Source organism: Stigmatopora argus, chromosome 17 (assembly GCF_051989625.1).
Source record: "Stigmatopora argus isolate UIUO_Sarg chromosome 17, RoL_Sarg_1.0, whole genome shotgun sequence".
Lineage (NCBI taxonomy): Eukaryota > Metazoa > Chordata > Actinopteri > Syngnathiformes > Syngnathidae > Stigmatopora > Stigmatopora argus.
This window is the reverse complement of record NC_135403.1, coordinates 7,657,100-7,682,922: the sequence shown is the minus strand read 5'-3', so window position 1 is coordinate 7,682,922 and position 25,823 is coordinate 7,657,100. Positions and strand designations below refer to the sequence as shown.

General features: G+C 38.9%; 1 protein-coding gene and 1 long non-coding RNA gene across 10 annotated transcripts in view; one reads left to right on the top strand and one right to left on the bottom strand.

Moving 5' to 3' along the window:
* Positions 1-1,579: 1,579 nt before the first annotated feature.
* On the top strand, positions 1,580-4,340 carry LOC144091813 (uncharacterized). Of its 6 annotated transcripts, XR_013305869.1 has the most exons (7): positions 1,580-2,267; positions 2,458-2,553; positions 3,293-3,383; positions 3,446-3,539; positions 3,829-3,886; positions 4,059-4,110; positions 4,200-4,340. It is a non-coding gene; the product is annotated as an uncharacterized LOC144091813 (long non-coding RNA). The 6 variants fall into 6 exon arrangements; XR_013305870.1 differs by lacking the exons at positions 3,829-3,886; positions 4,059-4,110 and having other exon boundaries at positions 1,581-2,267; XR_013305874.1 differs by lacking the exons at positions 4,059-4,110; positions 4,200-4,340 and having other exon boundaries at positions 1,752-2,267; positions 3,293-3,374; positions 3,829-3,879.
* A 46-nt stretch (positions 4,341-4,386) lies between these two features.
* Positions 4,387-25,823, bottom strand: part of jcada (junctional cadherin 5 associated a) — a 105,610-nt gene continuing 84,173 nt past the window's right edge. For 3 of the 4 annotated variants that reach the window (XM_077624531.1, XM_077624533.1, XM_077624534.1), the window contains 6 exons: positions 21,955-22,020; positions 17,584-17,707; positions 5,095-5,165; positions 4,947-5,027; positions 4,757-4,865; positions 4,387-4,471 (listed from right to left, as the gene is read on the bottom strand). The gene's annotated coding sequence lies outside the window, so the exon portion shown is untranslated. Of the gene's footprint in view, positions 4,472-4,756; positions 4,866-4,946; positions 5,028-5,094; positions 5,166-17,583; positions 17,711-21,954; positions 22,021-25,823 lie in introns of all 4 variants that reach the window. The other variant, XM_077624532.1, reaches the window with a different exon arrangement.

The following is a 25,823-nucleotide window of genomic DNA, read 5'->3' as shown; positions in this document are numbered from 1 at the left end:
TTTTTTTTAGTAATGTTATCGTACCATGTTCCTAGATAGATACACGCATTGATTGCACACACGCCTCTCAGCGACTTCCATCAGTCAGTTGAGTCGTGACAATTGCCAAGGCCAGCAGCCACGGCAAGGTCATTAGCGTTGGCCATTTACTGCAACACTAGGCAGTCAAGCTGTTTGTATTCAAATGCAAATTTAATGAGGTAGCTGACCGGCTGCGTTCTAAAGGGACCCACTTTGTTTAGAAGCGACTCTACTACAAGCAGCATCACAACAGTTTACTGCTTGTGGACTGAATTTAACTCCAAACTGACCAACCCAATCGCTAGAAAGCGGGATTTTGAGAGAATATTTATTTATTTATTTGACCATACACACTTGGATGTTGTGTATTTATTATTTTCTTTTATATGAATTATAGTAGGGCAGCCCGGTGGTTGAGTGGTTAGTGTGTCGGCCTTACACTTTTGGGTTCGATCCCAGGTACTCCATCTTCCTCCCACATTTAAAAAAACATGCATGGTAAGATGGTTGAACACTCTAAATTGCCCCTCGGTATGAATATGAGCATGAATGCTTGTCTGTCTCCTCGTGCCCTGTGATTGGCTGGCCGCCTCGTGCCTGAAGTTAAATAAAAGACAGATACTCTAGGGATGTTTACTTATTTCCAGTTATAAACAAACAAATTACAAATTCATGGAAACAAACACTACTTGTCCTTCAAGGGAACAAAAGGGACTTTTTCTTTTAATTGAAATTTGCATGACTGCAGGCTCAAATCTTGCCCCGCTTAAAAAGACATGCAGTAAAAGTGGATATAATCTAAATATTTAGCTAATTCACTTCCTTCCAATAGATAAAAGTAGACCCTCTTCAATGCATATTCTCATTCAATTTATCTAAACATTTACCCTAAATTCTGTTAACTGAGTTATACAGTAAATTGCAAAAAATAAAAAAATAATGTTGGGAATGTTTACTGAATTACTGGGCCACTTTATTCGAAAGGTTTCAGTACAATAACATCTAAATATAAACTGCACTGAATCATTTTAGACTATATAATTCTCTGTGTGAATGTGATTGTAAATTTGTAGTATCTCTGCATGTACAATATAAAAGAACTTTGGCCTTTAGTCCCAAGTGAGATAAATAAAATAGCCTCCAATTTGTTGTGCAATTTAGTTAAACAGTATAAAAAAATGAACGTCACTGTTTCACAGTCAGAAATTGTTGAGCAGTATATTTAATACTGCAAAAGTATAGAGTAGTATGTGTGAAATAGCCTTGGCAAGCTCATTCACATTTTAAACCCATTTTTAGGCTTGATACTTGGCAACAGTGTCTACAAAGTAAAAGCCATGGTAACTCGACTACCGTGCTAGTGTAAACATAACGTACATAAAGAGTGGAAAGAAGGGTGCCCATAGGTGTGGTGACCTCCCAACTCTTGTATATGTACTAGAGGCCCATGATAATAGCTTCCACAAAGCCATTTGGCTTGGCAGAGGGCCTATTTACTATGATGTGTGTTTATTGTGGCTGTAGATCCCATGGATTACTGTGCCTGAAGCAAAAAGTCTTTTTAACCAATCACATTTCAGCCATTATTTGTTGTGAGGGTCAGAAATGCAGGCCATGAGCATAAACTTGTTGTTTTAACCAATCAGATTTCGAGTTGACGACTCTAACAACCTTCTTGTGGGGGTAGGGATACGTCATCGTTTTCACAAACTCTGATTGGCTAGTGATAGAGTGGACTAGCTAGTGCTACCAAAAGCTATCTGTAGCGAGCTGCACAGGCAAATATACGTATCCTAAATAATATTTCAATTGTATGAGGTTATTATTGATGCTTTTTATATGTGTCGCAGTTGTAGCTGCAGTAAAGGTTTTATAGCCATAAATTAGTTATTGAGGGTTGGATTTTTTTTGTTAGATAACTTTATTGATAACGTTTTCTGTAATTTTATTTGATTTAGACATAGCAATACTGAAAGTGTACATGTGAAATGCACAAAAAACTACACAAAAATACTACAATGTTTTTATAAGAACGTGTATTAGTTTAATACACGTTTTTATGAAAACAATATATATTTTGTGTTTCTATTTTTAATGCGCATGACTGAGGTCAGAGTTCAAGTGGCCGCCATTGTTAAAAATGGCGGATGTGCCCGCAGTCAGTACGGACTGCACAGCAGCTCAGAAGTGACGATTTACCGAAGAAAGACCCGATAAACTTCTTCCAGGACAATGCAGCGCATTCGGTACGTTCTCGTTGGGGATTTCGAAGCTCCAGTTCTCATTTTAAGAGTGTTTTTCGACGGGAGCATGCTACGTTTGCGTGATGTAGCCCCACGTGTTTGGAGACAGAAATGTTTGCAAACAAATTGGCTACATTGCGTTACCTATAGCTCTTTATGTTTAAGAAACCAATCATTCCATTGTGTGTTTCAGTTCCTCAACGAGCACAGACTGCTGGGAAACATCAAGAATGTGGCTAAAACGACCAAAAAGGAGTAGCGTGTCGACGCCATAACTAGCTGATTTTCAGTGAGTAGTTTTTTAAATACTAGATTCTATTTTCTCCCTCCGCGTAATAATTAAATGTCAGCGTTCAAGGCTTTGCTCAATTGGCTTGTTATTCATTATCATACATTCAATTTTTGGAATGAAAACACACTAAGAACTAAGAACACAAGAACCTGTGGATAATGCACACCCTCATAAGTGCCATTAGTGGTGTAAGAAATAATCAATACACTTATAGAATATTCTTAACCTTGTTGGAGCTACCGAAACAAAATATATATATATATTTTTCCAAATTTAAGAGGAATAAATTCCTCACCGCACCGATTGGCCAAGCAATGTCACGTGATCTGCTGCCAGTAATGGTCAAGTGGGGCATGTTCTTGTCCTCCGTGACAGAGGCTCCAGCGAACCCAGGTTAAGAACCACATATATATCTATCTATATCTTTACCCTGGAATTGGACATTTTCATTTTTAGTTTTAAATGTGCGTTTAACAAAACCAAAGTGAGACCTGCATTCAACAATAGCACAGGGGTCATTTTTGAAGTTTAAGTATATGGTATATAACAATTTTTCCTCAGATTATGAAGAGGAAAAATGGAAGCAATGATAACTTTTTTGGGATATTTAAAAAAATATAATTGATTGACTGAAAAACTCATCCAGGATGAAATAATATGGGAAATGAATGTGGGTCAATTGTGCATCCAAGTGGTTAAATGAGCAATTACATAATCTTGCTGTGGTGTTTTGTAGATGTTTAAAGCCACGGAGATGGATGCTGGAGGAGGTGAAAGCTGTCAAAATCGATGAGAAGACCAAAGAAGTCGTGGATATGGTGTTTCAGGTTATTTATTTTATTTCATGTCTTTTTACTAAACCTACTCATTTTGTATCTTGCCTCTTCAGGGTCCACCCAGGTTTACCAAATCAAAGGGTGACACGGTGAATGGCGCAATCTTGGACACCAACATCCCCACTGGTCCTCGAGGGCCCCTGTCCAGTATGTTTTCCCTATCTCCCACCACATCAGCACACTGTCCATGATCATTTGATTTTGGTGTGTTGGAAGACATATTGAGTCTTTCTGCTGCTGCAGTGGTCAAAAAGCAAACCAAGCCACTGAGCTTTAAAATAATTAGATGGGTATATCTAATATTTCCCTCTCCTGATTGACACTATGGGTAGAAGGGCCTTCCTGGTAAGTATCCTTTAAAATACCTAACTTAGTAATTTTTTTTAACATGTTGGATCGGGTGTATGGAACCCTTTAATTTTTTTTTGTCTTCCAGAATTCCAAGACGCTGGAGAGATTTTTCGTCCATTTACTGTTGGAAGAACGCACTGCTCGGCCTACCAAAACCTCTCGAGCCCCAATTGTGAGTATGGAATGCTTTTAATTTTTTTTTTGGTCACATTTTGACTTAATGTATGCACCCCCTTTAATTTTTATTTGTCTTTCAGAATTTCAAGATGCTGGAGAGATTTTTCATCTATCTACCGTTGGACGAACGCACTGCTCTTTTTAAAAATGCTGGCGGGCCCACCCGAACCTATCAGTGAAAGCCCCAATTGTGAGTATGGGACCCCTTTAATTTTTTTTTAGGTCAAATTTTGACTTGTTGTAAGGGACTCTTCTAATTTTTTTTTGTTTGTCTTTCAGAATTCCAAGACGCTGGAGAGATTTTTCGTCCATTTACCGTTGGACGAACGCACTGCTCTTTTTAAAAATGCTGGAGGGCCTACCCGAACCTATCAGTGAAAGCCCTGTTTTTTGTGGAAAAATAAAAGTTTTTAAATTGTATACATGTTTTATCCTTCATTTACCTAGCAAAAGAATGCAAGAAACATTACAAGTTAAAGCTTTTATTAACAGGAAAACACTTAGAAGTTGGCATCACATTTGTGTTGTTTGGTGTGCTGTCTTTTCTCCACCTGCAGACATAAAAGCAGAAGTACAGTTAGACATTTTTACACACTTAGACATATTTTTTAAACCTAAAACACTTGACTATAATGGGAGGACATATTTAGAATAAAACCGGGAACAAAAAACAATTATGCTTGGGAGAAAAACACTTAGAATTAAATGAAATTGGGAAAAAAACAGAAATGAAATTATACTTAAGAAAAATTAACTTGTACTCTTGCATTAAATGTTCACAAGTCTAATGCCATGCTGTGAATTTTATGTGGGGAGTAACAACAGTGAAAGCTCACCATGGTGATAAATATCAGATGTTACATGCTTTTATTTGGATATTCTGTAGAGTTTAGTGACACCACATCTTCAAGCAGGCAAAGAAGATCATTTAGAGTCGACATTGGCCTGGAAAATAAGCAAAAGTTACCATATAAAGAGACTGGAGATTCAACAGATAGGCTTGTGGTTTTTTTAAACTAGTTTTACCTTGATCTTGCCCTGTAACCTCAAGGGTGAGTGTTCTGGGCATGCAGGAAGAGCTGCATTTCTGATCTTAAAGAGGGAAAACTTGCAAAAAAGAAGCAAAAGTTAGAAATAGAGACTGGAGATAAGCTTTTTTTAAAACTAGTTTTACCTTGATCTGGGCCAGACTTCTCTCCTGTAAACTCAAGGGTGAGTGTACTGGGCACGCAGGAAAAGATGCATCTGGATGTAAAACAGAGATAACTTGATTTAACCAAGCTATTTGGGAGGTACCACATAATTATTACAGGCAAGAGAAATCTTACAAGAAAATTAATAAACGATCAAGATAAGCTAATGAGTGCTCCATGCTATTTTCCCTTTTCCAGACAAGGCGACTGAACATATAGAGTGACGACGAGAAGAAAGTTGGCTTAATGATTTTGTTTGTGTGAAAACAGAACAATTAGAATTACAAATGGGTGTTTCGCAATCACAGTGAAAACTGTCATTAAATAGAACACACGAAAACCTAAGTTGTGCCTCTAGATGTTATTTTTGAGTGAGCCTTGCCCCAACAAACTATCCGTTGATGTCTCGGCTTTGTTTGATTCAATTAAATAGACACACGACTCAATAATGGAGAGAAAACGGGCAAGATACTTCGTAAATCAAATGGAAAGCGTCGTCGGGACGCTAATGCTAATAGCTAGCTAGTCACATGCGGTAAACAACCGGTGGTGGAAAAGGAGCTCTAACTTAAATTGTCGACGGCGTGTTCAACCTGGCATTAAACTAGGAGATTTGTTGGCGTTTTGGGCTCAATTGATTCCTAAAAAATCTCCCGGTAGCGTGATAAATATGCACTAAAAGCATTAAAGTGCTCGACGCCTTACCTCGTCGTGTTCGTCGTCCAAGAGCATCGAAAACGCTCTTCTAAGGGGCGAGGTACTGCGCATGCGCGTAATTTAACCACCTGCGTCGGCAATAGGCGTAACCACGCCCATATTGTCCTGCCATATTGAATGTGGAAAAGATGGTGGCTTTCTTACCGCGCTCTACAAGGTGGTTTGTTCTCCTAACTATGTTTACCTATGTTTTGAAGATGACGTAGAATATTCGTCATTTTTGCGGTCTTGTTGCCATAAAAGTGTGTATACTAACTACAATGAAACTCTAATGCATATTTAAACTCAAAGAATACAGGATGAAATAAAATGCTGATATATAGTAACTATAACATCCCTCTTTGAATGAATGAACTATAGTAGAGTTCATTTATTCATTCATATTCTGAACCTCTTTATCCTTACTAGGGTCGCGGGGGGTGCTGGAGACAAACAACCATTTACGCTCATATTCATACCCAGGGGCAATTTAGAGTGTCCAATCAGCCTACCATGCCTGTCTTTGGAATATGGGAGGACCCAGCAAAAACCCATACAGGCCACGGGAGAACATGCAAACTCCACACATTTGGACCAAGCTGAATTTGAACCCAAATGGATACTATGATTAGAAGGCTTCACTGTATTGGGATGTTGAGTGTGGTTTCAGTTAAAAAAATATTGTGATTCATTGCCACGTGCATTTTTTTGTCATCTTCTTACTTACTAATTTTTCATCTAAAGAGGTCAGAGGTTTATGGCGGATCCTATTTCCAAGAGCAGGGATGAAGACAGCCAAGTATTTACGAGCCCCGGTTATCTCCTGCCGTGCAGCTCTGGTAAATTTGTCCAAAAGAATCCCATAGACTAAATAGTAAGGCCTGACTATGTTACCACATACTTTATAGGCCCTTCTTCATCTGGTGTTTATTCTGGCATTTTGAGTAAAACCATACGGCATATTAACGTATTTTGCAGTGGAAGAACCATTACTTCATGATGCCAATGGAGTTTGTATGTGGTAAAACTACTACGCCGCTCCTGACAAAATGAATAGATCTATTTGTTTATGTTCAAGCTCTTGCTTAGTGACACAGCAACCATATGTTCAGCGTACTGCTTGGGGGCATGTAAAAATCACATGTAGGGAATGTTGGGTAATTACTCTTTAGCTGCTGCAGTTTACGACATTTCCTTGGGAATGTTTTGGGGAAAATGTCCCAATAGTCTTGAGAAATTAGAAAGAGTAGTAAATAAACAGTTTCTAGTGACATAAAACTACTAAAGCAGAGCGCATGGAAAATAAACATAAATCTAACAGTAATGTTTTATGGGGGGAAGCTGATTTTATATGTCAAATCGGTGCTTCTCTGGCCGACTACAAAGAAAAAGACAGAGAAGAGCATCACTCAACTCTGTCAGGACAAGCTTAGCTCCTTTTGAAAACTACCGGATGCGTGTTATGGCTATCCAACACAAAACACACCTCAAGATATGACATCATGCAAACAAGTTACTACCACTCACTGTATTCCAGCAATTGAAATATTGTACAAGCACACATTTTACGGTCGCAATTTAAATGATTGCGAAACCAGGTCCATACTTTTGACTACCGTATTTGTCGGACTATAAATCGCACCTGAGTATGACTTGCAGCAGCCAAAGAAAACACAGTAAAAAGGGAGAAAAAAAACATTAATCACACTGGAGCACAAGATGCAATTCTGGGAAGGCATTTAAAAAAAATCAGAAACCAAGAACAAACTTAAGTTAATGTAACAATAAGAAAATTGAGATCTAAAATCTTCATACGTATCTCTTAACAAAACAGTTTTTCTAATGACTATAGCCTAAAAAATAAAAAGCTGTAAGTTGTCAGAAAAAAAATGCATTTGAGACGCTATTATTGGTTCGCGGGGCGCATTAACGTCAACTCCATTTCATGTGGGCCGGACCATTTTAGATCTAACATCCATGTATTTTTTAAATTTTTTAAAATTAGATTAAAAGAACTGGATCAAAAGCCCTAAATAGTCCATTTTTATACATCTAAAGCAATGTTTATTTGAGCTTTTTTTCTTAGTAATGGAAAATGTCTTTTAATCATGTTTTTTTTTATTTCAAATGGAAACAAAATATTTTTTAAAAGTGGAAAACGGAAAATATTTGTACATTTATTTTTAGATTTTACAAAATGCTTTTTGAACTCAAAACACAAAAGAAAAAAATTGATTAAAAATTTGCAATGATTGATTTTAAAAAGGGGAAAATCAGGAAATGTAATGTACATCATTTATTTTAGCTTTTTTAAATATATTTTTAGATTTTACAAAATGATTTTTGAACTAAAAACACAGAAAGAATTGATTAAAAAATTGCAATTATTGATTTAAAAGGGGAAAAAATCAGGAAATGTAATGTACATCATTTATTTTAGCTTTTTTAAATATATTTTTAGATTTTACAAAATTATTTTTGAACTAAAAACACAGAAAGAATTGATTAAAAAAAATACAATTATTGATTTAAAAGGGGGAAAATCAGGAAATTTAATATACATCTATACTCCATTTGAATTTGATCCTAAAACAGAAAGTCGGCACTCATGATTTACTTTCTCGGGCCGCACAAAATGATGCAGCGGGCCAGATTCGGCCCCCGGGCCACCACTTTGACACCTGTGGTCTAATCCATCTATTTCTAGAAAAGCAGGTTAATAGATTAACCCTGGATTAATTGTCAACCATATTAACACATACAAAAAACCCAACGTCCAATTAACTCACAATGAGGGGAAGAGAAGAATTATTATATCTGATTGTGACTAGATAAAAAACCCATCGTATTAAAACGTTCTTAAAACAAATCCCTGGAGAATCTCTTCTCCTGCCCTAAAGAGGTAGGAAGTTGACTTCCAGACGTAAATACGTTAAGGCAAAGACTAGTCTCGGCGGATTTGAGTTCAAATAAAAACAAACTGAGTGCTTCCCCTCTCTGCACATTGCAATGGCCTCGCTGAACTGGAAATGGCAACATGAGCTTAACAAACAATGCATGCACTGTTTGACAGGGCAAATGAGTTAGTAAAGGATGCAAAAGCATTAGCTCATCTCTTACTTGGGTGGTAGATAAAAAGGCAGAAAAGGATGGGACAATTACATGGAGGATAATGAGGAGACCTTGCAGACAACAAGGGGGCTTCCAGCCAAACATAACTTGCTGATGATATTAATTGAATAATAATGATTTAGCAGCCTCATTCAGCTCTTTTATAAAAATGGCGTCTGAAATCTGGGGGGATGACATCCAAGAACTGACTGCTTGTTATTCATCATTCAGTGGAAACATGCTTTACTGCTGGGGTCAAGGTCCCATGCATAAGGTCGCAGGCTTTCTGAGAAGAGGCATTATTGTTCAAAGATGTTACAGCAAATATTATTTCTAATCGGGACGGTCAGGCCGCAAATTGGGCACACGGTCGATTGGTCGCCGGTCTTTTGGTCGCCCGGAAGGTAAGTGATAATTCCCATTTAAACTGTTGCTCAAATTCCCTAAATACAAACTGCGAATTACTATTTAGTCATACTTAATGCCCTAATAATTATGAGGCTAAAGAAAAGCTCAAAATTTCCCGGACTTTTATTGTTTTTTGTTGGAGAACTTGTTAAGACCCTGACTGACGTAGCTTCTTAAAGGGACAACGCATGTACATACAAACTCTTATACACTCACACGTCGGCTCAGTGAAACTGCTCATGGCCATTGTTGGCTTTTATTGATGCGTAGACCGTGTTGTTTTACCTTGTTTTGTCGCCGGTCTTTTGGTCTTCGGTCTTTTGGTCGCCGGTCTTTTGGTCGCCGGTTGTCGCGGTCGGGGCGACCAAGAGACGAGCGACCAAAAGACGGCGACCAAAAGACGGCGACCAAAAGACGGCGACCAAAAGACGGCGACCAAAAGACCGGCGACCAATCGACCGCACACGAAAGATTGTTCGTAGACCGTGTTGTTTTACCTTGTTTTGTCGCCGGTCTTTTGGTCGTCGGTCTTTCGGTTGCCGGTCTTTTGGTCGCCCGTTGTCTCGGTCGGGCGACCAAAAGACCACGACCAAAAGACCGGCGACCAAAAGACGGCGACCAAAAGACCGACGACCAATCGACCGCACACGAAAGATTGTTCGTAGACCGTGTTGTTTTAGCTTGTTTTGTCGCCGGTCTTTTGGTCGTCGGTCTTTCGGTCGCCGGTCTTTTGGTCGCGGTCGGGCGACCAAAAGACGGCGACCAAAAGACCGGCGACCAATTGACCGCACATGGCAAACTGACCCGTCGCATCTTAATTAGATCCCAAAGTTCAAGCTATAAAAGGACATTTAAAACCCTGTTTTCTGATAAGACCTCTGCTACGCTTTGTTACTTATGCACTCTTAAGGCTTATTTATTCTGAAAGTAGCCTAGATGTCACTTAATTTGCCCCCTTAGATAGTATGAATGGGTAAACAACACATCGGGTCTGTGGCTTTTTTGTGAGCTTGGAGTAGTAAACGTTTTGGATTTAATTTGCTATTTTTTTTGTTAAAGTGGGGCTATGGTGACCACTCAGACCACATTTTTCCTGTTTCCCCACAATCCTCTGTTGAAGAGAGATCTTTGTGATAACTCCACTCAACTCTACTCATTTGAGTCCCCTGTGTACATGAAAATGCTTTTACTGCGGCCCCTACTTAGCTTCTCAACCCATCACTTTTCTACACTCGTCATTGGCAAACTGAAACTTTTGTAAGCCAGACCTGCTCATTTCAGGAGCCAAGAACATCCTGTGTGGTTAAGACAGCCGTGGACTTCATCTGTAGAGCATTAGAAGGAGAAGCAAATTAGGGCTGTCTCCTCAACACAGGGCAGACCTCTGCTGTCAGCAGTCGTGACTAGCGAGTCCACGCTAGAAGAAAATGCATTTACATTCCTCCCTTGACCAACAATGACATAAATACTCTATTTTAAACATTTTTTTTCTGCCAAGTGATGAAAACTTTGCTCCTATACAAGCCGTCTTAAGTACTCTATATAATTGACGGTTTACACGTTTATCACAACACTGCAGGAAATTGTTTTTGTTCGCTAAACCTACCGTATTTTCCGGACTATAAGTCGCACGAGCTAAAGAATGGACAACGAAAGAGGAAAAAAATATAAGCTGCACTGGTGTATGAAGTTATATACAACAATATATGTTAAAGTCATGAAAAATAGGGAACAATAGACAAAATAAGCACCTGTTAATATAACATATTAACAGATTTTGCATAACTAGGACCTAAAAACAAAACATAAATAGCTGTTGATGGTCAGAATGAGTGGCAGGCCCATCCAAACGAAGAAAAAAATGTGCGCCTTATAGTCCGGAAATGCGGTATGTTGATGTTTAGTTGTCATTAGTTGAACTATATAATACTATAATGTTCAAGCAGTCTCAAAAACAACGTAAAACAATACAAAACCTAACCTATGAACTGAAAATAAGTATTTATACATCGCATTGTTATATAATAATGTTTGGTTACTCAATGTGATGTTGTAAACATATTGTGGGCTGTTAGATGCTTTTCAAAACAAACACACTTACAAGATGTTTTAATAAAGCCTCTTCTATTACCGCTACCATGGAAAATTATCCCAATTATTTCACAATGTCAGTGAGTGGTATACTTGGTACTCTTAAGGGGGCCGGGTGGGGATGAAGGCAATGTTCAGAAGGGGGTTGACTGAGAGGGTGACGCTTGGTGTGGCAGTCTGGGATAGACAGACATAATTTGGACCAGAGGTGGAACCTGAGAGCCCTGCGGTCTGACAGGAAGCACTGGCTTAACTCTGTTCCATTTAAATGACAAGAGGCCCGCATAGCGTACCCTGGCATGGCCCAAATGGGACTTAACTCCCGGCTAATGCTCCTCCTTGTGATATTTTGCTATTATATTTGGATTCGATCAACCCCAGATAAATTCTGTTTCATTCTTGTTGATGGGTATATAGCAGTACTGAAAGCACTGAATGATCCCTTTGGACTTAAGTCACTCTTTTGACCCCCGAGACAGGTATAACTGGGGGTGTCAATAGAGGTTTGGTTCCAGTTTTGCTTGTTGCTTAGCTACCATTGGAAAGTAGGATGTAGTCTGTTGTTTGGCAACATTATGTGGTAGGGAAATTTCGCCCTCCAGTCTGCATTGGTCTTGTGGTTGCGGGGGGCTGATACTTGGGTGCTATTTTAGGGGAATCTGCACTCAATTCCATTTGAGCAAAACTGGTACCCGGACGTTTGGTCGCCCGGACGTTTGGTCGCCCGGACGTTTGGTCGCCCGGACGTTTGGTCGCCCGGACGTTTGGTCGCCCGGACGTTTGGTCGCCCGGACGTTTGGTCGCCCGGACGTTTGGTCGCCCGGACGTTTGGTCGCCCGGACGTTTGGTCGCCGGACGTTTGGTCGCCGGGACGTTTGGTCGCCCGGACGTTTGGTCGCCGGACGTTTGGTCGCCCGGACGTTTGACAACATGACAGATAGTTTACTGTTGAAACCAGCTATCACAATTATATTCATGAGAGTTTAATATCTAAATATCTACTGTTTAAACCAGCTCTCAAAATTATATTCACCCGGGCGACCAAATGTCCGGCGACCAAACGTCCGGCGACCAAACGTCCAGGCGACCAAACGTCCGGCGACCAAACGTCCGGCGACCAAACGTCCGGCGACCAAACGTCCGGTCACAGAGCAAAACTACTATAATTTTGCATTAAAATTTAAAGTTAAAGTTTTTTGTTTTTTATATAAAACTATGGTAATAAAGAACTGGACAAATTAGTACCACTATTGTCTATGGTTGGTTTGTTCAAAAAATGCAATGGATCATACTTAAAAAAAAAGACTTTGACCGATAAGAACTTTTTGTTTACTTCATATGTTTACTCTGATCAAAACGAATCATTCATGTTCGTGTTATAACTCAATTAAAACCACATTGTCTCAAAGTTGTGTGTTTGCTTTGGCTGCACGATGGGAGGAAAAGTTCAACTGATGAAAGCCCATGTCTTCTTTTGGTGTTATAATGAGGGCCATGTTTGCACAGGCAAATTACTAATGTGCGTATAGGGGTGTGGGGGGCGTATTGGGGGGGCATTGCATGGGACATTGCAGCGGCCATATAAAGTTGCGAACAGGAACCAGATGAGGTGCTATTAACACAGACAGGCTGACAAACAGGCTTCCCTTTGCCTTTCTTAGGAGAGAGGAGGTGCTATGTGGTCTGACCACAGACCCAAAACAACCCTCTTGAAGGCCTTAATTGAGATCTGATCTCCCCAATGAGGATCACATTCATTGAAATGAGGAAGCCATTAGATCGTGATGGGAGAATACCTTCTGAAGTAGTATCCCAAAGCCAATGGTGTTTCCCTTCATTTGAGTTAACTACACAAACGCCAGTAAATTGCCAAAATGAGACATTGCATTCATGACCACATTCTGGATCAATTTCCATTTTTTTCCCCTCGCCGTTCCCATGACCTCGTTACGGGAGGTTGCTGCATTCTCTGAATGGCGCGGCAGTTCCACAAAGAGTGTTGTACAAAGTGCTTGGCTGGCTGCACCAATAGTGAGCGTCCCTGCACAGTTAGATTCCAATTCATTAGATTTGAGATGCCGGCATGAATTCAGTCAGGATATGATGACTGGGCTGACCTGCCGCTCAGATCTTCTGGTACATAATCAGCAAAGTTGTTTGCTGATTTAAGATCTAATGGATGTTATGGTGGGTCGACAGAAAAAAAAATGGACTCTCAAAGGACAGAGGACTTACTGTCATACGCCAAGTTTACAAATGAAGTGGCTGAAAGTGGTGAATGTGGACATTGACTTTGAAGCTTGTTTTTGTATTTTTTTGCTGTGTTGTTGATTAGGCTGCCACATATTTGTCGGCTCTGTCTCGTTCTGCTCCAGTAACAAAGTAATTGACAGGGGCCTGCTGAGTGCTCAGCTAATGAAACTCATTCCCCTGCATGTCTGTCTCCACGGTAGCATTACCCCAACAAATCTACCACCCGCCTCAACTATTGGCCGGACTAAACTAGACTGCCAAAAAACGTATTCCTCCTATTCTGCCACTGTAGATAAAATTGCACATACAGTCAAGAAATTTGATTGAGGCAATCTTAGATGGAAGGAAATGTTATGTCACTAATCTCATTCATTCGTTCATTTTCTGAACATCAAATGTTTCTTTTAGTGCACTTGTTTGTCCGTTTGTCCACAGGTTGTACAGCTCAGTAACATGTGGACCTTATTAAGCGCCAAAATGTGGGGTACATTAGTATACACCTTGGGACAGAGTAGGCTCCTTACCGTAAACTCGGGTTGGTTCGCGGGCCGCTTTAACCTCAACTCGATTTCATGTGGGCCGGACCATTTTAGATATAATATTTAGATTTTTTTTTAATAAATGGATTAAAAGAACTGGATTAAAAGCCCTGACTATTCAGTTTTTTATAGATCTAAAACAATGTTTATTTTAGCTTTTTTTAAATATATATTTTTAGATTTTACAAAATGATTTTTGAACTAAAAACACAGAAAGAATTGATTAAAAAATTACAATTATTGATTTAAAAGGGGGAAAATCAGAAAATTTAATATACATCTATACTCTTCATTTTAATTTGATCCTAAAACAGAAAGTCGGCACTCATGATTTACTTTCCCGGGCCACACAAAATGATGCGGCGGGCCAGATTTGGCCCCCGGGCCGCCACTTTGACACCTGTGCAGTAAGCAATTTGACAGTGTCATTTTTAGAGTGAGTTTTGAACATTATGTAAGGTTAGAATGATAAAATATCCTGAAAAATACTGTAAACTAAATACCGAGGAAAATAGTTAAACGAATACTGCTTTTCTTAGTCTTGCTAAGGTAGAGGAAGGAAGAGATGCCCAATGGGAGAGCTCCCTCATTACGATATCATGTTACCGCCTGAAGCAGCCTAGCACTTACAGTTAGTTAACATTACAATCCTTCTCCTTTCCCCTTCTTTTCTTCTGCACTGCAGGGGACACATTCATGCCCGCAAATATTCAAAGCAAAAAAAAAGATGGGAAACAGATTCAAGGTTTTTAAGGGTATGTTCTTTTTTTCTTTTGCACGGCATGATGATTCAACATCACAGTCGGAGTCTGACCTGTTCATTTCCTTGTAACTCATCAAAGATGGGCACAGGAGAAAGAACAGACACAAGGAGGAGATGCAGATGGTTACAGTTTGCTGCAGGGTAGGACAACCATAGGAAAGCTGACATGTTTGTTTCTTCTGACCAAATGATAAAAGGCAATGTTTTCCAGACATGCCATGCAAAATGGTTGGTCAAAGAATGCAGAAAAAGTCAAAATCTAATGCTCCACCTTTATTTCCCATTCTTTTTTTTAAAGTAACACACATACCATATTTAGTTTTCACCCAGCCTAAAAAAACAACAACAGCCTACTTGATTTAAAAGAACTCTGATATATAGTTCAAATGGCTTCAATGTAAATCAAAAGCAATGACTCCAAGAAAGCATCATATTTAACACTTCATATAAACAATTTCAAGCAAGAGGTGCTGAAAATGCAACAACTTTATGACTCGCAAATTTGCCACACACACTGAGAAGGCGTGTGATTTTTATAGCGTGTTGATCTATGCATTTATTTGGTATTAGTGTGAATTCCATTCCCCTCCTCTCATTTCTTACCACAGGCGCTACACTCAAGTGTAATTACATTTAAGTTTATGAGGTACTCTGACAACCATGATTTGGTGTCATAAATATTATATATTATAAATGAGTCTCCTTATCGGAAAAATATACAGCTACATACAAACACCCACACCCACACATTGTTTGTCTCTGTGTGCCCTACGTTTGACTGGCGACCAGTCTAAGGCGTAGTCTGCCTTTCATCCAAAGTCATTTGGGATAGGCTCTGGCAACCATCCAACTTTTATGAGGATGAGTAGTACGGAAGATGAATGAATTAACAATGGACACCAGGCGGAGGAAACCCTGAATTGGTGGCCAACCAATCGCAGGGCAGAATATATACATATATATAAATACATATATATACATATGTCAGCTGCCCTGTCATTTGTTCTGCTTCTATTTCTTCAACCCTCTCATCTGCCTTCCTACTCATTCTCCCCAAGCTACATCCCAATGCCGCTATATGGCACTAAAGATAGATTCTTTATATCCAAAGTGAGAGAATTAAAGCCCATCTTTACTATTATATGTAGCACGTAAATGTTAATTTATAACCAATAGTTTATATTGTTACACTCATGTTATGGGTAATAATAATAATAATTCACTTTTCTTCTACATGACTCATCATTCACTTACAGTTAACGCTAGGAGTTTTCGGAAAATGAAAATCAGTCACCCCCCGGCCCCCTCAAGTCATCGAGGCTGTCATTATCCAAATACTTCTTGACCTCATGGGCAATAGTCCTGGTAAAGGATGGAGACTACAGACTATGTTGACTGTCTGATTCCTCAAGCATGATAATCTGTTTTCTGGATTACCAAAACCACAGTTCCACTGCAGAACGCATTAATGTCATTTCAGAGAGCGACAGATTATATAGATGCCAGTTATTCACTCTGTAGGCCATGTCGTTGTGTAGCGACCATTGACGTGCATGCTCATATAAACTATTTTTTTCCATTTTAGCCGAGTAGGATGATGTAAAGCCGAGGTGCCGAACCTAAACATTACATTTTTTAAATCAATTATAACCACCGAGGAAGATGTTATTTGTGAAACTCAATATATGTAATGTATATATATATATATATATATATATGTGTATATGTGTGTCTACGTGTATATGTGTATATATGTGTATATATGTGTATATGTGTATATATGTGTATATATGTGTGTATATGTGTGTATATATGTGTATATATGTGTATATATGTGTGTATATATGTGTATATATGTGTATATATGTGTGTATATAAGTGTATATAAGTGTATCTAAGTGTATGTATGTGTATGTATGTGTATGTATGTATGTGTATGTATGTGTATGTATGTGTATATATGTGTATTGTATATATGTGTGTATATATGTGTGTATATATGTGTATATAAGTGTATCTAAGTGTATGTATGTGTATGTATGTGTATGTATGTGTATGTATGTGTATGTATGTGTATGTATGTGTATGTATGTGTATGTATGTGTATATGTGTATATGTGTATATATGTGTATGTATGTGTATATGTGTATACATACATACACATATACATATATAATGTATATGTATATTATACATATACATATATATACTAAAAATAAGACCCTTCTGAAACATCAAAAAAAACATTATTTTTACCCATCCCTCCCCCAAAAAGGTTTTGAAAAATTAGACTTCGCATAGGTCTAAGAAACTGAGTGTAATTATCTCATGAGCAAATGTTGTGCAGCTGTGCTGTTGACAATGCTCATTTTGTGTATGTCAGTGCATTTGTGTAGATGACATGTATGTAAGCTTAACAAGCACCTCTTTAAATGTTTACTTATAGAATTGTGTTTGTCTATGCGACCTCCTGGCTTTCATTCTCTGTTTGTAGAAGAACAGACAGAAGAAGAAACAGATGGAGAGGTGGACGGAAATTGTTGTGTCTGGTGCGCCGGGGGTGTACAAAGAGTCAGCTCGAAAGAGAAGATAAGGAATGAATATTTACCACTGTTGTCCGGTTGACTCCCCAGGATGTGTTCTTAATGAAAGGTGAGGGCTGTTTGGAGAAGGTGAGGTCCCTCAATTAGTTGACAGGAGCTTGTGTACCAACACTCAACTGTAGGTGTTCTCTGCTAGGAAAAAAGAAAAAAATAGTCATGGATCTTTCATATTATTGTTTTGTGAATATGAATAGTCTTGATATTATATAATAATTGAGTTTTGAGAAGACCAAATCTGACAGATCGGAACGAAGCAATATAGGCAGCATTAGATCACATGAGATTGTTTAGGTAGAACATAATTGTTGAGGTTTGTGATGTTCTCATGATACTCACACTCAACTGTCATTATCTTCAAGAGAAAAAAAATGTTACAACCTAGCAATTGACACACAATGCGCAGCATGTAATCAAAGGCACCCTGGGGCAAGAAGCGGCAAATAAATGACACATAGCCAAGGTTTGAGAGAAAACAGGAACAAAGAGACTGGACGAGACACGTCAGGGCTTATTTTGGCAGAACAGTCAGTTTCTGGTTGTTGTTAATTTTGGTTAATATTATAGCAGTGGGAGACTCTGTTGTTGGCACTCCTGAAAAAGTAGCTGATGCTGAGCTGCTCTTTTGAGAGCGGGAGATTGTTAATACATTTTTATTCTTTTAAGAATACCCTCCAGATAATTAATGTGCCAAGGTTTAACTATCTTACTTGAATGGACACTGTACCTGTTTTAGTTTTTACATTAAAACCATCCCTGTTCTTGTTTGCCACTACACCGTGTTTAGAAAAGATTTTTGGTTTTAAAACAAGTGACTCATCAGCTCACAAATACACATTGAAAAACTCATTCCGAAACCCTCAGGTAGTCTAAACACATAAGCGGCATGTTGCGTGCTCTCAGAGTGTTTGGTCTTAAAAAAACACAGGAAACGCCCCTTCTTTGAAGCAGTTTGCCTTCCAGCGCTTCTCCTGCTCTGACTTTAGTGTTACTGTTTCCTATATGCATCCACTTAGAGGCTAACTATTACAATGCTCATATTTTGTTTTTAGGGCCGTGAGCATCCTACAATTTGTGTTTGTTTTTTAAAAAAAATGCACCATAAAAGGAGAAAACAAACTCCCTTGTACACCTTCACACACTAACAATTGAGCTACTCATCTCTGTTCCATGAATAGAAATCACTGTGATGGCTGGAAAAATCACTAAGTGTATAGAAGTAGATTAGTTTTGTACAGCCCAAAGGTTGCCAGGTTTTTCAGTCAATTTGAAGGGTAGAAAGCAACATTCTACTTTTATGAAGACTTTAATTGCTTAACTATACTTCCTTTTAACACAGGACGATAAAATGCAATAAATAATCCAGATGTAAATATGTGAAGTTGTGTGGCGTATAATAATAGTGCAGTGGCGGGCCGTCAGGGCCTTCAATGCCTTCTCTGCTGGCTTAAGAAATATCTGAATGATATATTATATTTTGTCCATCAATACTTATTAAATAATTCCAAATTGTCTGTTACCTCCATTTCATTGCTTTCCCCCCTGGTTGCACTGCTTCCAGATGTGTGTTTTCATATTGAAGCATTTAAACAATCACATTTCAGCCATTATTAGTTGCCGGGGTCAGAAATCTGCCTCAAGGCCTTCACAATCAGTTCTGCGGGCTCTGCTGCATTAAACAAGCGTCGATAAGACTGTTGCTTTAACCATTCAGATTTCGAGTTGGCAACACCACAATGCATTGTCGCAGGTGTAGGGATACGTCATCACTTTTACCAGCTAAGATTGGCTAGTGATAAAGTGGACTAGCCAAAGCTAACAAACTATATGTATCTGGAGCGAGCTGCACAAGCAAATATATTGTTGTGTTGATTTAAAGCCATTTTCAAGACGGACTATGCCAGAAATACGACAGGACAGGCTCGACTTTCAGCATTAGCTTCGATGGCGATAGAAAAGAAGGAAGAAAGAAAGGAGGATGGATATTGTGTACAGTTATAAAGGATTTTTGGTGAGTAAAATATGGCTATATTCCTAAATAATATTTCAATTGTGGGCCAAGTTCTGATATCTGAAAAGCTCCAGTGTTTGTATTTAAGCTCCAGTATTTGTATTTAATCACTAAATGCTGCTAGGAAGTGGATTTTACCCCATTTTAGTGCAATTTTTGCCATTGACGTCCATCGCTGTCTTTTCCCGGGAAAATCACCCCCTGGCCTGGTTGTAATGTCTGAAAAACTCCAGTATTTGTATTTAATCATTAAATGCTGCTAGGAAGTGGATTTTACCCATTGAAGGCGCTGCGAGAAAATGCACAGACCGCCACTGTAATAGTGTAATATAATTGTGTAGTGTTAAAATGTGGGAATAATAACATATTTTCACTAGAGCTGGAATTGAGATAGCCTATCCTAGACCATAAGAAGCAATCAAAAAAAGGTGTCTAAAACCCTCACTCAGTCTTTACTTTTGACATACGGTAACATAAACACCAAATTCTATTCAGTCCATGTCCAGTCAGAGGACCTCCAATCCGACCAACGGGGCAAATGCAATCCAGGCTTTAGATTTCACCTTGGCATAGGAAAACCGTTCATGTTTTGACAGTTAGGCCTGCAGCCTTGAGAATGATGACCTCAGACTCACCTCTTTGCGCACAACGCTAGCCCCACTCGGTCCTGATAATGAGATCATTACCAACAGTTAATTAAAAACGATGCGTCTTCTAAAGCTTTGGCCCATATCGCATTGTGTCCGAACAATTGCGTCCCTTGTGGGTGTCCGAGGATGAAAGGCTGAGCCAAATGGAGGAGAAAGCCCATTGTACTCCGCTTGAGAAACTGTCTTCCCTCGCTTGTTGCCGTTCAATGAATGCTTTGTTTGCGGATTGAGGTCTGGGCTGGCCCTACTGGGTTCAGATGGACAGCACAGTAGCTGGACTGAGGTTTAGCCAGACTAGTATCCCCCAGTCTGGAACTTGGGGATGGCCAGCTAGATGTCTACCAACCCATTGAAGACACAACCTTATTGCGTATTTGTTCCAATTTGAATTACACCATAATTCCTTTGCAATTGCCCAAATTCTGTTTTTTAGGTGTGTATTCAGCAAAGTTTTTGACCAAGCTCCACTATAAAGTCATCTGTTCTGGGTCTCGAAATGATTCCCTTTTTGGGTATTCCTATACTGTCTCAACAAGTTTTATCTGTAAAAGCTGTTCATACTAGCTCACAATAATTAATGTTAACTCAATATTTGCATTCCAAACTCCAGACACATTCTGCCCATTTATTTTCTTTTCTGTGTACTTTACTGATTATCCGAAGAACGTTGAAAGGGCAACACGTCATCCAGACGTTTTTCTTTAAAAAATATCTCCTGGGTGCTTGCCACCGACATGTCTAAAATATGATGTGTAGGACCCTAAAATGACCCTGAAAGGACACACTGTATACACATCTATTAGAGTGAGACGTTCTGAGATAAGCAGAAGGGGGATAAATCACAAATAAAATAAATTTTACGAAGCAGTTTTTGTAATTGAAAAATGCGTTGACATTTTTTTTAAAACAATGACTAACATGGAGGGCCAAACTTTGTTTACTATTAGATATTTTAACGTTGCTGACATTACGGTTAAGATTTTGGAAGAAAACATTTCTCATTAACTATACTTTAGCTTTTCCTCATGGCAAAAACATACTGGACCAACCATGAGAAAATCCATCGAGACAGTAAAAGATGAGCAAAAACTTGTTTAAAAAAACGAAAGAACATTTAATTTTAAGAAACAAACTAAAAACTTTTGGCGCATTACACAACCTGTTCCTAAAGTGATGGTTTCCTCCTTCAAACATTTTGTCAGAGACCTTTGTCATTCCTCACATTCTTTTTCATTACATAAACGGACTGGAAACAAAGCTTGGCGCCTTGTCGCCCCAAGCAGATCTGAAGGTGTGTAATTATGCTTAACTGCCATTGAAAACCAAAAATCACACAATATGCATGTTCATATTGCCTAGAATCTCAACAACAACACAAAGGTGATGAAGCTTAACTGTCGTTTTGTTTGATGAAAAAAAAATCACCATAGTTTCTTCTATTGCAAAAATTCATATTGTTGGCCAGCCAATCACAGGGCACAAGGAGACGAACAACCAATCAAGCTCACACTCATACTTAGCGGCAATTTAAAGTGTTCAACCAGCAAGCCAAGCATGTATTCGCGATGTGGAAGGCAACCAGAGTACCCAGAGAAAACCCAAACCATACATGGAAAAACCATGCATGATTTTTGGATGTGGAAGAAAATAACAGTACCCAGAAAAAAACCCATGCAAGCACAGGGAGAACATGCAAACTCCACACAGTGTGGACTGACCTGAGATCAAATCCTCCATCCCAGAACTGTGAAACCGATGTGTTAACCACTCTTCCACCGGACTTCCTATAAAAATAAAAAAAAATAAAAAATTAGGACTAGACCCTTTTGAGGATAAGCGATTCAGAAAATGAATGCATGAATTAGGAATAGACTTTTCCATGTTCCCGGACTCAAACGAACAATTTCCCATGAGAAATGACATGTTCACCTGACCAGTTTGTTATCTACAAGTTGCAGTATATTGTCACTATCTCCCATAGAAACATAATATCATACTCTATGCCAAGGGTGTCAGACTCGGGTTGGGTTCGCAGGCTGGGCCGGACCGTTTTAGATATTATATTTAGATTTTTTTTATATAAATGGATTTAAAGAACTGGATTAAAAGCCCTGAATATTCAGTTTTTTAATAGATCTAAAACAATGTTTATTTTAGCTTTTTTAAATATATTTTTTTAGATTTTACAAAATGATTTTTGAACTAAAAACAGAAAAAAATGATTTAAAAAATTACAATTATTGATTTAAAAGGGGGAAAATCAGGAAATTTAATATACATATATCCTCTTCATTTTAATTTGATCCTAAAACAGAAAGTCAGCACTCATGATTTACTTTCCCGGGCCACACAAAATGATGCGGCGGGCCAGATTTGGCCCCCGGGCCGCCACTTTGAAACATGTGCTCTATGCCATAAACCACCCCTGCTTAAATTATGTCATGTCCTTGCACTGACGGGACAATTGGTCATATTCAGCAAGTTTGGGGAGGAAAATAGAGATATAAAAACACATGTTGCCGTGGACTAAATCAATGTCTAATTTCAATGTCTCCAAGATAGCGACTGTACAGTTTGACGACACTGATGGCAAAACAGAGCTCAAGTCGGCGTGATTGATCTAGAGAGGCACAGCAGACAGCTACAGCTGGAGATCAAAGCACAGCGTCTCCTGTGCAGAAGAACAGGAGGAGGAAGGTGGGAGGGAGGTTGGAAGTGCATACCGCCCCTCTTTCCACTCGTGCCAGATGTTCTCGTCTCTCAGTGTCCCATCATGCTTGATAATTGCAAAGGGCACCCTCGGCTCTCTTAGTGCCCCCTTGACATTAAAGTGCAATGCCTGGCGGGACGCTTGGTCTGGCAGAGCTTTGAATTAAAGGAGCTTATTGCAAACATGTACTACACATCCATACCAATGCCTGCAATTGGTTGTCATGCCTCAAACCCAAGAGAAATAAGCACAGTAGATTCTTTGCCATGTTTATTGCCTAAAGTCCAGCTAGGATTGTGTGTTCATCCACGATTATTGTACAGTGAGTCACCATTTTTTATGCTAGCCCCAGGGATTGTTACGCTGACATCGTGCTTCGTCTCCATCATTATAGGCATACTGTGTCCATGAAGCCATGGGGGCTGAAATTAGTACATTTGGGGACAGATAATGACAAGGTACACAGAGTTTGCAGACATGACACTAGCTTTTAGTTAGGCAAACTGGCTCCATGTGTCTAAAGCCAGTCACACTGTCTGCGGCATTCAGCTCTCCATCACCTGATCGTCTACCCAACCACTTGGATAGCACCCCTCACTTGCATGTCTGGGTGAGTCAGGTGCCTCCTCCCATCTGTCCTCCCGGGACCAGATGCAAGATAAACGTCTGAGTGGAGCAGGTGCTGGCCGTCTGCAAATATTGGGCTCCAACTATCTCTGTCCATGCAAACACACTCATTCGACCATCTGTCATCAGTCACCTTGGGCAGATATCCAGACAGACATCCTATCTCCCTCCCTTTGACCTTAACCCCAATGCACCTGTATGTCAGATGAGACAATGAGAGATGGCCATGCTATTTGTTCATTCATTAAGACTGGCCTATGGGCGTGTGTGTGTGTGTGTGTGTGTGTGTGTGTGTGTGTGTGTGTGTGTATGTGTTGTGTCAGGAAAAAAAGAAAATGTTCCAGAATCTAGATCCAATGAGTCGATTGCAATTAGGATTCTAAAGCAACATTAGAAGTAAATGTAATAAGTTGTTTTCTAGAAAGTCTAACAATCTTTGGGTAATATAAATTGGATTTTAGATAAAAGCATCCATCTTTATGTATTGTCTCATTCTGCTCTGACATTAGCTGGCAACCAATTTAGGGTGCCTACTGTGCATTGGTTGGCTGGGAAAGGCTTTAGCGCCCCAGCGACCCTTGTGAGGATGAGCTGAACGGAAACTAAATGAATGAATATTTACGAATGTCTCTTCATACAAAATATTCAGGTTACAAAACGCAAAACTTTGAAAAAAAACCAACAAATTCATGAATGCATGTTAATAGTGTGTGTCAACTATGTTGTTTGAATCCCGGTCATCAGGATATATATATATATATATATATATATATATATATATATATATATATATATATATATTTGAAGATATATATATATATATATATATATATATATATATATATATATATATATATATATATATATATATATATATATATATCTTCAAATCAGGTCAATAAGACTTGTTTCCAGTCAGTATAACATGCCATGGTACTGACCCACAACCTGTAACAGATATCCAACTGTTATGAGCCTCATGTGTTTAGATAACCTCTCAACTGGAGTTATGTTTTAATATTTTCCACATTGCCTCCTATATTGTGATCCAAGTTCCATATACCCCGTTAAAGCGTTAACGCAGTCCATGAACGTAAGCCATGAATCTAGCATTGACACTTTTCTGCCAACTGTTGGCACATTCTTCTCTTCGGACTCATGAATGGACGCTAATTTAATAAAAAGGCCTACAGAACAAGTCCACCCTTCACCCCCGTCCCGTTTGCTCTTTTCCTCCCTTACACATGCTGTGCTCACTTGTGAATGGTGGAGGTGTGAGGGAGCCAAGCGTGGGCCAGCCGCCGGAAGAGCTCAACAAAGCTTCGTCTTCTTGACCATTTCCATATTACACTTAATGATGTAGTGTTGATGTTTCGCTCATTGAGCAACGTTTACAAGAAATCCTGTAAATGGAAGCTTATGTTCATGTATGTGTGTGTCCAAGCTTGGCAGCCTAAAAGGATATCTCTGATTATTTTCCGTGCAAAATTGCTAATTCATATTGAGGGGCCATTTTATTTTCACTACGTTGATTCTGAAAAATAACAGCAGTTTACTCGAGTACTATATCCTATACCAAGGGTGTAAAACTCTGGTTGGTTCGCGGGCCGCATTAACGTCAACTCGATTTCATGTGGGCCGGACCATTTTAGATATAATATTTAGCTTTTTTTTAAATAAATGGATTAAAAGAACTGGATTAAAAGCCCTGAATATTCATTCAGCTTTTTTAAATATGTTTTTTAGATTTTACAAAATGATTTTTGAACTAAAAACTGAAAAAAAATGATTAAAAAATTACAATTATTGATTTAAAAGAGGAAAATCAGGAAATTTAATATACATCTATACTCTTCATTTTAATTTGATCCTAAAACAGAAAGTCAGCACTCATGATTTACTTCCCCGGGCCACACAAAATGATGCGGCGGGCCAGATTCGGCCCCCGGGCCGCCACTTTGACACATGTGATCTAGTACATTTCTTCTTGGGAAATAATGGGCCACCCCAGTCAATAAAAGTCAATCAACTATGTCTTCCAGTTTAGAACAAATTGCCGCAGACAATAGTCTGGTTACAAGATGGGAGAAAGTTATATTCATATTGACTTTAATGGAAATTGCTCTGTTTAAAAGCAGCAGAAGTCCTTCCAGTGAAAATCTCTGATACTGCAGGGTTTAAAAATATTTTAAGGGAGTCATTTCCCCACACTGGAGGTTACCTATTGGTCCGGACTGTAGCTCTTTTTTT